The following is a 16,857-nucleotide window of genomic DNA, read 5'->3' as shown; positions in this document are numbered from 1 at the left end:
AGAGAGGGCAGGATCAGCTGGATTACGTGCAGGGTGCTGAAGCGCAGCAGTAGGAAAGCTGGAGCAGAGACCCTGAGAAAGCCTGGGCTTCTTTACATCCCAAGCCAGAGCTGATGCACCAAGTGAAGGGGAAATGTTCAGCACTGATGACTGAGTTAGAGGAATTGGAAAAAATTGTGGGTTGATGAAGATGTTACACCTGCATTTGTGTTGAAGGGCATTCAGCCCTGCATGCTAGGAGAAGATTTGTGGCTGGATGGAGCTGGAACAGCTGAAGGTGCAGAAGACGAGAGCTCCTGGGCAGACCCTGCACGTGATGGGTGCAAGCTGAAAACCAAAAAGTTAGAATTAAAAACCCCAAACCAAAACGTGCCGTGGGCCTCAGGGTGCAAAGCCACTGACCTGCTGCCCATCAAGAGCGGCCTGAGGAGCGACAGGCTCTCCTTATGGCAGAGAGGCAGAAAGCTGTGGTGGCTCTGCAGGGACGTGGCCACTGGTGTTAGTAACGTGGCTGGAAGTGGGCACTAGAGGGCTGCACGCTCACACTATTGCACCCAGAGGTGTCCACAGCCTGGTCTGGGAACACGGATGAACTTTCTACCAGACTCTGTGACCAGCGAGAGGAGTGAATAACTCTGAGGAAATGGCAATTACCCACTACGTGGCCGAGGTGGTGATTTTTCTTCATTTTAATTGGATTTCTCCCAAGCTCTGCTGCTGCCTAGGCAAACTTACAAGGTGAAAGGAAGCAAGTTGTGTGTGGGCTTGATGCTAAGGGGTGTGTGCTGAGCTTGCCCAGTTCTCTTAGCCCTTGGAAGCCCCTGCTTCCCCAGAAAGCTGTGTCCTTGGCAGAAGCAGTGGGCTCCTTGGGTTGATTATTGTAAAGAAGCAGTGGCCGGGGATGGTGAAAGCATGGCTGATCCTGCCTCAGGTCTGGGTGATCCACTGGGTTTCTTCCTAACATGGATTTCTAGCATTTCTAACATGGCAGCACTGGAAAGGTGGGAAATTAAGGTGCACTTACTCAGAGTCATCTACCTTAAGTAATTTTGGAGCAATGTTTACATGACTTATGTCCACTTTTTTAACCCATTTCTGGCCTTTCTGTTCCCCTGCAGGAGGTCCCTGCTGCTTTGGGTCAGCTGTGGCCCCCTTCACCCCATATACAAGCTCTTGCATGGTTATTTGCTATACTGAGACCTTCTGGGAGCTTCCACCTTGGTGCAATTCTTCTGCATTTTGCTCTAAACCTTTCAGTGTGCCCATACTCTTGTAGGTGGACCTGTGCTGGCATCCTGGGTGTCTTCTATGCAACATGAAAGATTGGCTGCAGCTTGAGCACCCTGTGAGAAGTCATCTCCAGATCCCGCATGAAAGCCCATGTTGGCAAGTTTGAGACCATACAGCCTCATCCCATCTTCAGTGGAGCCCTGTGCTCCCATCAACGGCTGTCCTGGGCCAGGAGCAGACCATGGAAATCCTGGTGTTTTCATTAATGCACCTCAAGGTATGTGAGATGGTTGCTTTTAGCTGGGTGGACACTGTCTCTGGGTCATTTTTCAGCTCTGCACTGATGAAAGCAGAGGATGAAAATGCTCCCCTTAATACCTGCTTTTGCCCTCACTGTGTAATAAGTACTGAAAGCATCCCAGTCTTCCCTCCTTTAAGCCAGGGCTGTTAAAGGGTTTGTTTCTTGTTTCCTTTTGAGTGTCCTGGCCAGGGTACTATTATCATATGGCATGAACAGCAGAAAATGAATATTTTCAATTTCATTGTACCGTCAGCACAGGCTCATTGAGTGCACAAGGAATGCTAAATCAGGTTTGCTTGCTCTTGTATCAGACTGGATAATCATACTTACTGGCTCTTTGAAAACTGAAGCTTTCAGTTTCTGTCCAGGTTAAGGACTTGCATCTCTGATCTACACTTCAGTGATCTGTAATGGAAAAACAGGCCAGTTGCTTTGGAATCCACTTGTGCATTGAACCCTTAGGGTTAGCATAATTTTCCTGTCGCCTGAAAATAAATCTTGAGTGTTGTGTTTGCAAAGGCTTTTCTGAGCTTAATAGCTTTCTCTTAGCAGTGTTCGACTTGCACCACTCTTCTGATGAGAATAAACCCATCCTTTTTGCTTGTTACAGAGCCTTCATGAAAAGTGGAGCAATGGGGGAAGTATAAGGGCAAGCACCCTGAACCCTGTGCAAACAAGTGTCGGTGTGTCACTGCAGGTGTCATCATTGAGTTGACTGTGCTGGGAGAGTGTAGCTGTGTCAGGTGGGAGCAAGTGTTTAAGACTGGTGTTTTCTTACTGCCTGGTAGATGAATAGTGATGTGGCTTTATAGAGGTACTTTGCTGCTTTCCTGTGACATGGTGATTGTATTGACTTGGCAACACTGGTGTTGGTGGGCAGGAGGGAATCTGTGCACATCCCTCAAAGCTAAGTTACCTGGGAGATGGACTGATGTAACTTAATGGGAGCGGTACTGGGACATGATTACCCTTTCAGGCAGAAGGCATTTAATTTTGCTAGGTGAAAACTCTGATAAATCTATTTAAATCAAACACAGATAGATCAATAAATTGCCCAAATTTGTGTGCAATATTTGAAGTAGATGGAGCAATATTTGAAGTGGATGGAGTTCTAATAATGTTTGTAATGAGAATATTTTGCTAAGACAACTTGAAAGGTCACTGTGATCCAAAAGAGGCTGTTAACAGTAATTAGCAGCATATGACTGAGGCTTAACCGCTGGAATGGAGTACCCAAGGTACTGGCTGTGTAGGGCTGTAGGCAAATGTTAGGCATGCTGGAGTTTGGAAAAAACCACATTTGTCAAAAGGCTGTTCAGACCTTTCCCAAGTTGCCTGTACCTGCTGCCTGTTGGCTACCTCACCCCACCAGCGGAGTGATGGGATAATAATGGGGGTGGGGGTGGGTATTGCTGGTCAGGATTTGCTTTTTAAGAGTTTTTTACTAATATCAGTAAGAAATAAGAGGTAGAGTTAGTGTTTTTCTGCCAAAGAAAACATTCTTGGTTTTGTGTGGTGGTTGAAGTGGGACCCAAAAAGTGCTAAGTGCTTGTGGGTTCTTTGTCTAATCTAACTGTCAAGCTAAAAGGAAACTACAAAAAAGTTTTGTAGTAAAAGGGATAATGGGGTATGTAGGACACCCAGGACCTGTTTTGTCTGGGATGATTGCTTGTGTGGAGCAGGAGGGTAGAGTACCTGAACTTGCCTTATGTCCTGGAATAAGAAAAACAGGGGTTGGGAGCTGGATGTGAAATGGGCCGACATGTGGCTTTGAACATGCAGCAGGCTGCTGTGTGTGGATGTGGCAGTCAGCAGTGGAACACCCCACGTGGGACTAAATACCAGCTGCCAGCGGGTGCTCTGCAGGCACAGGACGTGTGTGCACGTGAATGCAAAAGAAACTCTTTATTTCTTATTTTGGAGTTCGGCTCTGCAGAACAGGCAGAGACTATTAGACCCCATAGACTGACCTCCCATCTTTCACAGGCCATGCAATTTCTTTGTTTCTCTTGACATTAGCCCACTGATTCATGCTAAAGTACATACTTTTGCAAAAAAGACAGATCTGAAGACATCAGGAAATGAGAAAACCAACATTTCCCCTGATAATTTGTTGTACTAGTTAACCACTGGCGCTTTTTTCCTGTTATTTCTCATTTCATTCTGTCTGGTTTCTGATCCTAAACTTTTGTTCCTGTTATAGATATCAGCAGTAAATTAAAATGCTCTCTAGAATAGTACCTGCTTTCTTTTTGTTTCAGAATGTGGGGTATGGTAATTAAATATCTTCACTTTGTCTTTGTTTGGCAGAAGGCTGGGGTTTGGTTCCTGCTGGGGGAAAAGAAAATCACATGCTGGTTCATACCCTTCCTCTCACACCCATGTGTATGCAGCAGGGCAGAGAACTGGTTCTGGTGAAATATATAAACTTGCTTCTTGTTGCCTCTGAGTTATTTTCCATTTGCAGTCTGCTTGCCACAGGGCTGTATGGATGTCTGGTGGTGTGGTGCTGAGCCCAGCACAGCGAGGAGGAGGCTAGAAGTGTTCCAGGTGGGATGCTATTGCACCAAAGCCCTTTGCTGAGGGATGCTTTTCCAGTCCTCAAAAGAAAAGCAGAAGGTTGCTCTGTTTGGCCAGTGCCTAACACAATCAGCCTTGTCTGCACTGCGATGTAAGAACCGCAAAACAGTTATCAATAATAATGAAGCATTTAAGTTTTCTTGAGTGTATGAGAGTGAAAAATGCCTTCCTTGCCTACAAGAAAATGGTTTTCCTTCTTTGCTTTTAAAGGGCCGTAGCTGCTGGCTGGAGGGCAGAAATAAGGGAAGAGCAAGCGCGCGCTGCAAATGTGTACCCTGTTCCTTTTGAAGGGCTTTGCTGATAGGAAGAGGGAACATACACAAACACTTTGAGATAAATATTTCTGCCAGGATGCACCCAACGGAGGCAAAGGTGAATTAACTTACGGAAACTCAGTTACATTAAAGCACATATGAGCTGGAGCTGTTGGTGGGAAAATGCAGAAAGATCTTTGTTTCTGTACCCGTACTCATTTCAGTCAAAACAATCTGGGCTAGCAAAAACTCAGTTTAATAAGCCAGGAAAAGCTACTCTGAGGGAAGTGGGTGAAGGTGTGCGCACAGTGTTAGGGTGGGAGAGCTGAGGCAGTGGCAGCCTGGAGCAGAGAGCAGTGACCTGTCTTGTACAGCCCTGTCTGATAGGGAACATGGATGAAACTGATTGAGTTGATTAGAGTCTTATCTTTACAAGTTAAACTCTTGCCTAAGAAGGAATTAAAGGGAATTCTTTTGGCCCAGCTGAGGGAAGTATAAGAATACCTGCTAGGTTATAACCTTTTCTTCCATTTTTGTGGCCCATTTAATGAAGCTGTAAATGTTTCATGTTCAACTCTACCATCTCATAGTACTAACATAGGAAATGTTTTCTAGGTGAGTTTATGCTGCATCATGCTTTTATATTTTAAAAATCCTCAATTTCAAGACTATTATATGAAAAAGGTTGTAAAGAGCCTCTGACTTCTATGTAAAGAAGATAATGAAAGTATTAATAAAGTTAACTATAAACTGGGGCTTTCACAAAATATAAAGTTAAAGGCTGAGCTCCAAACCATTTAATTAGCAGAGATGATATTCAGATAATCAAACTCAGCTAGCCTGTTGAAAATACTTAGAAATGGAGCTTCTAAGGATTAAAATGACATCGTGGGGTTTAGGTCACTCATACTTCCCAAGGTTTATTTTGAAACTGCACCGGTTTGTCTTAGCTCAGGGTTTGACCTGTGGATCAGTACAGACTGTTTGTGTAGATGAGAGTCAACAGTTCATCAAGTGGCAGATAAGCTACCGAGAAAAAGACCTATGGGTGTCCCAGGGTGGGTCTCAAGTGTAACTCTGAAACTAGACAGAACCAGGTTTGGTTGGAAGTAGGATGCTGTAGTAGAGGCAGCCTGTTTCAGTAGTGCCCAGAGTGATGAAAACATGAAGGGGTTGTGATGTGTGTGTATGTGAATATATGACACCACACCAATTATCTCTCTCTAGCCAAGCTGGGGATACTAAATGTAGGAATTGAATAGTAAAGAGAAGCAGGTGAAGAATTGTTCCAAGAAAAATTGATTTTTGTTTTTAATTTCCTGAGATAACATACCTAAAGGTCCTTGTGGAGAAATGACTTCTTGCAAGACCATTGGCAATTCTCCTGAAGTCCTGGAGCACCAGGAGGCAGAACTGCAGCCAGCTGCCCAACTGCTGCTGCAGTCATAAGAGAAACACACTAAAACTTCAATATTGCTTTGTTTTCAACCCAGACAGAAGGTGGTGCAAGGCCCTGGTGTTGGCTTGTTAGGCTGGTTAGCTTGCTATGAGAACTGCCTGTGTGAAGCAGAGCTTGGGACTAGGTGCTATTTGTTATGATTCCTGCTTTAAGCGTGAGATAACAGCAAAGGCTTTGAAAATACAGTCATGGGTTGAAAGCAGAGAGAACCACGAGCAACTTATTCATCATTGATTATTGACAAAATGGAACCTTGAGAGCTGGGAAAAGATTGCTTTTGCCTTAAGAAAGGAAGAAGCTGCTTAGCAAATGGGAGAGGGGAATAAACCCCCGTAGGGGTGTGACAAGAGCATGTGCCAGAGTAACCTCCCTTTTCTGGGAGCCTTGTGCCACTCTGTCCCGAGGCAGAGACCAAGGGCTGGCCACTAGCTAGAAATTCAACAGGTTTGGATGGGTAAGATCTCCAGTTTGCCCTGGGCGAGAAGGAGGGTGCCTGCTTCAGTTTTGACTGTCCTCGTTGAAGAGCTCTGGGGCCTGGAAACACCTATGACAGCCCATCACAGGTCCTAGCTGCCAGTACTGACTGCAGTGTCAGCTCCACGGTACTGCATGCTTGCAGCTAACTTGGGATAAAGGACTGACTGATCTGAATATATGCTAATCATGTGGATCATCACTGGGGCTTGGACTAGGTGATCTTCAAGGGTCCCTTCCAACCCATTCTATGATTCTGCATTTAAGAACTAACATGTAGTGATGTTCACTAGCGTGAGAATTACTGGCATGGGGAGTGTTGTCAATGAATGATAATACAGTAATGTTCTTTTAAACCTTAAAGTTGGTATGCCTTGTCAGTCTAAGCCCTCCTGTCACAGTGATCTCTAATTCCCTGGTGGATATGTGTATGTTCAGTTGCAACCACACGTCTGCAGTTGCTCATCAGCACACACTTGACTCAAGCACATGCTGCATCCTGCCCAACGGGAGGGTGAAACATAAGAGTTTGGAAGGAACTAGGGACAACAATTACAATGATAAAGGAAGTGAGGCTTCGTTACTTCAGCTACTCCAGGCATACTTGGCTTGTATCAGAGTTTTGGGGTATTTTTTATTTTGCTGCCTACTGAACACAGCATTTCTAGCAGAAAGTGCTAGAAGCAGTTCTGGGCATATATTCTGTTTGCTAAGTGTTTGTATGGAGGCAGCTGCCTCCATATTTCTTCCAAATCCTGTCTCTGATAGGTGTCACCTGAGACTTAAGTATGCATATACTCTTCCACTGTTTGGCTTTAGTTTTTGCTGTGCCTGCAGGTATCTAACACTTGCAAAAAGCAGACAGACTTCTTTGAATGCTGCATTGCATTTAGCTGCCCGATTACTCTGTGACTTGGTCACTAGGAGTGTATTTACACATAATTGCTATAAAGTATGACTCCAACTACCATAAATACACTGAAACCACTTTCAAACTACCAAGCTTAGAAATCCCTAAGAACATAGCCCTGCAGAACAGAATTTGGCGAGGTATATCTGCCTATGTGAGCAGGTACCATGTATGTTTAGGTACCTGTATGTCTTCTCATGCAGACTGCAAAACTGACATGAGCGGTTTTTGCTTAATTGCACTGGTTCCTGCCCATCTGTATCTATATTGTGCTCACTTGTACTTAGGTGAGTTACTAAGGGCTTGTTTCTAGAAGAGAAGGATTTATTGGCTAAAGTTTTACAGGATCCTGTCTGGTGTCCAAGGGCATTCCATGTTTTCATTCAGAGTCCATATAATGGCAAAAAAGGTATACTTACTTTGTTTGTGGAGTATGTTTGCTAAACTGTTGTGAATTTGGGAGAGATGGTGAGCACTGGAGAACAGAACTGGAGTTAAAAAGTTATCTTGAGAAGCAGTCTCAGGAAAGCAATAAGGGATGGTGCAAAGGATTGCAGTGGGTTAAAGTAATAAGCTGCAAGACTCTCACCTGGAGAAAGACTGTTCAGCCACAGCTCTGCCAGAAATTATCTGCAGGTTATAGCAAATTGCAACTATATGTGAGGGGGGAGGAAAAAAAAATCCCTCCTCTTGTATGAGCAGGATTATCCTGCAGATAAGGGGATAGATATTTTTGTTCTATGTGGGGCTGCCATGGGAGTGCTGTACACAGGTTTGCACTTTGTTCTTTAGGAAAGCTGTGAATCACTCGAGGGAATTCAGAGGATAGCAATTAGTGGTGTGCTACACCAATATCTGGTATTTCTTAGGTGGAAATTGTTCTAGATAACCCTGTATGCTGCCCAGTTTTGTGCATTTCTAGCAGTGATTTGGCTTTAGAAACAAGAAAAAGCTTATGACTCATCTCAGCTATCTGATATGGGCCAGTGTGAGGGAGCTCGCTGGAGTGCTAGACTGGGAGGGTGTAGAAAAACGTACAAGACTCCAGGAAGATGAGGTGTATGCTGCACTCACTGTCCTATGCCTGTAAAAAAATCCTGAAAAATTTATGTAATGAGATTTAATGTAAATCTTTAGGAAAGGAGAAGTTTAGTTTTTAAAAAAACCCACTTATTTTGCTCACTCATCATATATTTCACTCACATTTTTACACCCATGGGTTCCAAGACTTGTCAAAGCTCCCAAGGATCACTTGTGTAACACTAAGGATGAGATGTTAGGTGTCAAATCTTTGCTCTGTCTTTTGGGTTCCTCTTGATCATGCTAAATATAGTTTGAACTGGTTTGAACCAATTTTTGGAAGATCTTTTATTCCCTCAAGTCAGAATGTTATTCCAGTTAATTTTTTTCCCTAAGGATCTTTCTTCTTTCTCTGTAAGTCTTAGACAAGGTGGCTGCCCATTGTCTTTGTCTTATTTTGAGTATCCTTCTGGCCAGTTTGCCTTCCTATTAGGACAGCAGAAAGCAATAGTGTATACAAGGTGACACAACCTTGTCACCATCCTCCTGTTATCTGAGCACAGGTCTCCTGGTGAGTTGTTTCTGCTGTGGCCTTATCAGAGCACAGGCTTCATGATGTAACCATCTCATCTGTCAATATTTTGGTCTGATCACTGTTGATAACGTTCTTGGTTGTCAATGCAAGCTGTTCTTCTAGCCCTTACTCCTTCTAGCCCTAGGTTTTGCTGGTGCCTTCCTTCATAATCCACACTAGTATTGGTCCTACAAGTCTTTGCATTTCTATGTGAACACCAGCCTTCCTGGAACAGGTAGATGGTGGTGTATTGTGATCTGTAGCGTTTTGTAGGTGACATGACTGTTAGAACTGGTGTAGGAGGAAGCAGTCCCTTCACAGGTTGCCCACAAAGCTTTCTGCCACCCTGGCATTTGTCATAAAACGGAGGGACTTTGGATTAACACAAATGCAAGCTGTAGTGCTAAACTGATGTTGGCTTTGCCAACAGTTTGCTAAGTTTCCTTAACGAATCATTCTACTAGAGTAATTATGTTTGTTTTTTGAAAGCCAGCTGGTATTCCAGGCATATTTGTGATACCAGCAACAGAAATAAAACAACCCCACAACACTTCCTTGTTACCAGCACAGATCTCAACAGCCCATCTGGTTAATTTTTTGGCTTGACCTATTTTTCTAACTCTTTTCTTCTAACTCTTTTCTTCTTTACTCAATACCTGTTCCTCTCACCAAGCCATGATGATGTCATCCACTAGGCTTTTTCCTCACTAAAGTGACAACTGTTGTTTCCAGCTTCTAGGTGAAATGGCTGGTCCTGCAGACTTAGCTGGTTACTAAAGAAAAAGTCCTTTAAAAAAGATTTGCTAGTACTGGCCACTTTTTATATATCAGCCTCCACTTGTTCACTCACAGGTGTGGAACTTAATAATAGTAGTAAGGCAGTGTAAGGGGTTTTACTGGCTTGGTTTTGAAATCTAACAGTGCTTGCTCATTTGGCTGGACGTCAAATGTCCTGTCTCTGCTTACTTCTGATAGAGGCTGTGACTCTTATTCTCCTGTCCCAGCAGGCATTTCCCAATTAATTATTTTGAAGGTTGAGCAGCCCCCAATTTCATTAGATCTCTTAATTGGCAAAGAAAGATATGGGAAGCTGATGCAGGGATTCCTTCAATCTTTGCAAAAGAGATATTTTTTCTAAGAGTTTGGTCACAGCATAATGTGTAAGTGAAAGAGGAGAGAGGTCTGGCAACTTGGTTAGCTAACTGAAGTTACCAACTAAAATTTCTGTAGCATGTTATGCTGAAAGCAATGTGTTCAAGTTGTGGAGAAAAAGCCAGAGAAACTTTGCTACATTGCCAAAGGCAAACCCTTTTCGCTGACTGCTAGGAGTGGGTTGCCTCATGCTTATTTTTGTTTTGTTTGACCTTTGTGTCAAGACTGATTAATCTTTGCAGAAACAATACCAGTGATTAATAGGATGTTTGCCAAGAATATAGCACTGCTCTTCTCCAGGAGACAGCCTCCATAGAAAGGGATCAGCAAGGACAGGAATTGGCTTTGGTAAATATTAATATAATAGATGTCTGCTGAAGAAGCCATGGGTGAAGGCTATTTCCATTTTTAATTTACTTAAGCTGTAAACCAGGCTATTTCTAGTGGTCATGACAAAGGAATTTTGTGTATGTGGTTATACAGGCCTTGCCTATGAAGTTGGAGAGTCTTGGCACTCACAACTTTGAAAGGCTGGGATAATTAAATGGTAGGGTATAGGAGAAGTAGAACAGGTGGAACTTAACTGACCTAGATTGAAGTTTTCCATGAAAATGATTGTGGGAATGGGTACGCATGTCAGGAAAACTATTACTGTGTGTTAAAGGTGTAAGCAAACTATGTAGTGACTAGTAAATGTATATTAATGTAGTAGAATGAAGGTATGCAGAGCCGTGGCAGATGATACTTTCTGCACAATGTGTCCCTTTGCACTGATGTGTCAATGCCGCCAGCTTTTTGTCCAGTCAAAAAATGGAACTAGTGTGCTAGTTGAGGTCCTGGCTAGAGATGCCATTTGTGGCGAATGAAGAGACGGGATGTAGCTTGATGCAAGCAAGATGTCGATTTATTAGTGATTCTTTTACCTTTATAGAAGTTTCTACCTTTACATGTTACACACTGATTGGTTAAATCTTAAGTGAACTACATGCTTAAGATTGGTTATCTTCTAAGGATCATCATTTAAACAATAGGTACCGATTAGTCTATCTTTTCTTAGCAACAATCTCTATTCTAAGATTAGGGGTTTTTTTCTTACTTGACTTTAGTGATTAACAAAGTTCCTCATCAGCACTATCGTTCCCTTATTTTGCTGTAAGTCCCTCTTTGTCCTGCTGTATATCCCTCTTTGTCCGTCTGGTTGTCATCTCAACCGCTATGGCTCAAGAGTCTGCTGTTAACTCGTTCCTTTGTTCCCAGGGCTTATGCCCTACAAGTTCTAACACGTCTCCATTCATCAGGCTAACAGTGCTCGGACTCTTGTCCTTGAGGCCTTGCCCAAAAGCCAGTTCCTTGGGTGAAGTAGGCTCTGAAAGAAGAGGAAATAGCTCACAATCTTGAGATACAAAAGCTCTGCATTGATGAAACTATTATTGTAGTTGAAACTGGTACCATAAATATTCTCTCCAGAGGTTCACCTAAATGAAAGTGCAATCTTCTGCTCTGTGAGTTTCATGTCAGGATATCAGTGTTTGCTTGGTAAAGGAGGTATACATTTTTTCCTGGAACGCTTAGTAGGGATCTTGCTGAGCATCTGGTTTGATAACATCTGGGAATTAGTGAGGCGAGGTTCTCCAGAAGGATGGAAGAAAAGGAAACTGAAAATGCCAGAGAATGTCTGTATCTGAACTGTACTATAATTTGCGGTTGTGCTGAAACCACACAGCAAATTGGTGGTGAAGGGAACAAAGAGCAGCTGAGGCAGGCACAGCCAGGAAGCTGGGTCTGGAGGTACGTAGCTCAGACATGTTCATGTGAGCTGCAACTATGCTTCTAGCTATATGCTCAGGTATACGCTTCAGTCAAGGAAGTCAGCCTAAGCCTAAAGAAAACATTCTGTTTTCATGAATAAGAGTTTTTCTACTTAAAGAAAAACCAAAAACCAAACAAAACCCAACCAAACAAAATAAAAACCAACTGCATAGCACTCAGCAGTCCCCTTTACATTTGCAGTGCAAAGAGTAATGGCTGCCTGTATTAGAACACTTCTACATGAGTGTGAGTTTTACCTCTTCCACCAGCTTCACAACTTTTCTCTGCGTTCTCCCAGGAAAAACAATGAGAATTTTCTAAATGTTTCCCGTCTTTAGTCATTCCTTGCCATATATGCCTTCAAGTCTGTCACCTGTTTTCTATTACTTCCTATCTTTCCTCATATGTGCCACATAAAGTGATATATAATTGGATGCTGAGACAGAGCTTGTCTTTGCTTCCAGTGCCTCCCTCTGCTATTGTATGGGTAAACCAAAGCAATGCTGTGAAGGATAGGAAACCTCATTATTATAGCTGTTTAGTTGAAATAAGGGGAAATGTGAAAGCATGACTAATAAGCACCTGAGTAACAGATTAATGTGCAAGTATCTGCAGCTGTCAGACATAACACTGTCCAAAACCACCTGTAGTAGTACATGATAGTGTCTGAATGTAGCACTGGAATATGTGGCATGAACTGCTAGTAGCTAAGCATTAGATATATAGCTTGAAAGCAAGATTAATGCCTGCAGAATGAAAATGATGGGGGGAAAAGTGTGGTAGAAGATAACTGCAAGCAGAAAAATACATCATATAATGTATATGGAATTACTTAAATGTCTATAATGGACAATGATGGATGAGAATCTTTGGGTTTGAGGTGCAGGAGAGTTGAGCTCCCCACAAAGCGCATCATTGTATTGCCAACAGACAATGTAGTGATTCCTGCTACTGAAATAAAGGAAATGCATGTCTGGAGTGGTGGCAGCCTGAGCTTTGTGGGTAAGCAGTGTTCTGGAAGATCCAAGTTTGGAGACGGATTTGGGAATTTGTGCTGCAAACCATGACCAACTGTGTTCATAGTGGTTGGTGGGAGAGAGCTGCCTGTGCTGTCCCTGGCAGGACACAGCCTACAGTGCACCTGGAGCACGTGAGTCTCAAAACCCCTGCCTGAGTTTGAACAGACTCTGTAGGTACATCTAGATGTGTACTGATGGAGAAATAGTTACCAGGAAACAGGAGGCTGAAGAGAGGAAAAATACATGCTGAGAGGCAGTGTGAGAAGTATCCCTGGATCAGGTCAGCTCCAGAGCCAAGAGGTTTTACTGGATCCCAGGTCATACTACACCAGGCCACCAGCACACACACAATCAACAACAGGTCATGTAATTCAGGCCACATCTAAGAAGGGGGTGGTGGCTATATGCTGACAAAGATTACAGGATTGCATGTGCATCTGCCTGGATAGTTGCCTGTTATTAAGAAGTCTACTATAACAGTTTAATAAAACATACTGTAATAAATATTGGTTGACCTGTTTCTCCACAAATTTGATCCCGGGTCAGGGAGAAGGCAATTTACAACTCCAAGGGAAGAGGACTTATGACAATACCTGTCTTTGCCCTTACCTGTCACTTCCCTGTGGTTCCTTAGAGAAATCTTCCCTTTGCAGCCTCACTGCTTGTTCTGTTCTTGTACTTAATGTTCTAGGAGAGTTTCATGGTCCTTTGCCACCTCAGGTAACTGTCTCCTCTTTTTCACTCTGATTCCCTTGAGGTAGCACAAGGTCAATGATTTTTAATGACTTATACTTTGTCCCTTTGGTGAGGTCAGGCATATTAAAACAAGGTGGAAATGAACACACACGTTAATGAGGTCCCCAGCATTTCAAAGATTGTGGTTAGGGTAAGTATTTCATATGGAGCTTTGAAACAGTCATGTTATAGAATGGATGCAGGTTCGTGGCTTAAAATGGCCATCCATGTGCAATGCCCTGCACGTCATACGCTACTAGACCTGGCAACACAGAGCTTCCCCCTTCGTTCAGATCAGGGCTGCAAATCACCCCCGGGAAAACTATTCTTTTCACAGCTTGTTTGAAGAGGAAGTTTGAGTTATGGGTGAACAGAAATTATAGTCTGTTCTGACTGCTGAGGGTGGCCTCATGGCTGTGAATGTCTGATGGCCCATATACCTAAACATACTTCTCCAACAAGTGATCTGCTGGCTCGCTGTGCATCGGCCATGCGTGTGGCAAAGGAGCCACCAGAGTGGCCAATGCGGAAGAGCCTAACACAGGTGGTGGTGGCAGCAGTTTTTAGGAGGGATGGAAGCTGGAATGTGTGGCTAAAAAGGTTTCTTCTGCCAGGGGAGCAGATGTCTCCACAGAATCCATTGGGTGAGGGATCTACTGGGGGAAGGAACAACCGTTCTCCTTTTCTACAGGTAAATCTGAGGTGTTAACTATCTCTGTGGCTCCTGAAATTGAAAGCAAACAAAAACTGTTCAGGAATCTGATGTGGTTTTTTTTACAGTACGATTTCAGCTACCATTTGAAGACTTCAGAAATAGCTTCTAGTGTTAAAGTATGGTAATTATGTGGTGATGGGTGGTTTTCTAGAAGAAAGTCTGAAAGTACTAATGTATTCAAATGAAAATTGGACAATCCTAAAGTCCAGCTATGCTTTCAAAACCTAAAGGCAATTTCTTCACATACCAGAAATAGTGCTTTGATTTTGCCACCTCTGTTTCTTTGACAAAAGCATATTTGCCCTTTCAGATTCAGGACATTTAACTGTATTTAGAACATCTACATTAAAATATTTTAATAAAGATCACATGGGTGTGACTAAGGTTCAGATGTTGGTGGGCTGTGGCCAAATCATAGTTCTTCATCATGATGTAGCTGCGCTGCGGGCAACTCGTTTCCCTGTGGATACTTGCAGCCTTGCCTCTTTGGGATACTTCCTGCTTTTGCTTGAAAATAAAAGTATGAGTCATTCCGGAAGGCACTTAAGGAACAGATGAAATAAATAGCAAAGAATGACTTGCACAATACTCCAACTATACTTCCAGGTCTACTTGTAAAACTATCATTTGCACTTTTTCAAAGTTTCTGGTTAGTTGTAGGTGCTCAGACTGCATGATGGGAAGGATTAACAGAAATGAAAGTCAATAGCACGGGATTGGGCAGGAGGCAAATGATTTTCCAACTTCTCTGAAGTGTCTTCTAACTTTCGCTTAATTTGTAGCAAGGGAATTGTAAGCAGTGAAGTACTCCCAAATTGTTAGGGAAAGTAAGTTTCCCTCTTGGTAATAATTAATATCTATGGTGGTAAGAGTTACTCTAAAATAAGTTTAAAAAGTAGTTTATTATAATTACTTACTGAAAGCTATACTTGTGTGCCTAATGACTGCTGTTGCCTATTTATTTGAAATTAGGGCCTGCTGTAGGGCATGTATTATTTTAAACAGAATGTGTGTATACACAGCTCTCCTGCTTGGGCGAAAAAAACCCAGCTAAACAAACAAGCTGATACCATTACAGCTGTTGCACCTTTTCTTTACTTGCCCTGCCGTGCTCAGTGCTGCAGTTCCATACCTTCTGCAGTGACTGTATTTCAGACACTTGCCATAAGCAGGTTATTATAAGCCAAGTCATTACTTAGTTGCCATAAGCAGGTTATTATAAGCCAAGTCATTACTTAGTTGCCATAAGCAGGTTATTATAAGCCAAGTCATTACTTGTATCCTTGCTGTCTGCTCCTTATGATAAACAGCTTCACCTTGCCTTCACCAACGCTGGACCTGGACTTTCTCTTGAAGCTGCTTGGTGTCTGCATTTTCTGCAAACTTACTAATGCATTCTGTACCTGACAGCCTTGTCTTTTGTAACTGTTTATGTCTGCAGATAATGTAACTGTAAAAATGCCTCGAGGTCTACTGCAGTTTTGCAGGATTAAAGTATTAACCTGAAAGGTAAAGCAAATGTTTAGATTTCTTTCATTTCATCTGCCTCTTCAATGTGACATAAAATATTTCTGGAAATCCTGGCTAACACTGGGTATGAAACTTTGCTTTAATGATTTATTAGGCAGCAATTCAAATACACTATTGTCTTTTCAAGAAAATCTATATGACAGCAAGTCCAACTGCTCTTCATTTGCTGCTCAAGGATGTTACAGGAAGCATAAATGTGGATTGATTTACTGTTGTGTATGGTGGGTCTTGAAGTGTGTTGTCAAACAGTGGGATGCCTTCCTGGTAGGTTTCTTACAAACTCGATAGTTATAGATGGTCCTGGAGGCAGAGAGCTTGGAGATGAAGACAGAATGTGTGTAGGATGGGTTAAAGCACGAAGGAGGCAAAGGTACGTGATGTGGTAGCAGCCAATGTTTTGGTGTTTTTTGAGGTTGGGTTTAAGACATAAATTACGTGGATGAAGGCTTTTAAAAAACAGACTGAGGGATGGGGCAGGCTGAAAGGGTGTGGATGGAGTAGAGTATGTGGCATGCTGGGACACTTCAGATGCTCAAAAATCAGTTTCTTATTTTGACTTGTGCTTTCAGTTTTGCATTACTGTTACTTCTGTTCTGCGGACTTTCCCTGAACCAGCTTACTGGTAGGGTACTGAAAGAGACCATCACATGGGTTACTCCCTTTGATTAGACTGAACCATCTCCTGCTGTTTCTGGATTGAAGAAAAACATTAGGAAAAGAATGGCCTTGGTTATTCCACTCTTGGGCAAAGTGCGGTACAAAACCTCAAACAAAATCCCCACCAAAACCCAGCCAAACAGATTTCAGCACAAACTGTCCCGATAACCCAACAGTGCCCTGGAGGTTATCTTATTTTTGCAGACTGAGGGCAAGAACTAGCTTCAGCTGCCCTGTGCCTGCCTTTAACTGTTACAGCAACAACTGTGGAGATGATTTGGTACTGCTGGAGGCTAATTATGTAAATTTTCACAAACATTACAGATACTGGGGTTCTCTTAAGCTTGCAAATCTGGTTCTTCAGGTTGTCTAGTCCAGGTTTTTAAATATATAAAGTGTGGAGCACATAGGGCAATCACACAAAGGATGCATTTTTAA

Source organism: Falco rusticolus, chromosome 9, assembly GCF_015220075.1.
Source record: "Falco rusticolus isolate bFalRus1 chromosome 9, bFalRus1.pri, whole genome shotgun sequence".
In the NCBI taxonomy this organism is placed as follows: Eukaryota; Metazoa; Chordata; class Aves; order Falconiformes; family Falconidae; genus Falco; species Falco rusticolus.
Note: the sequence above shows the minus strand (reverse complement) of the source record.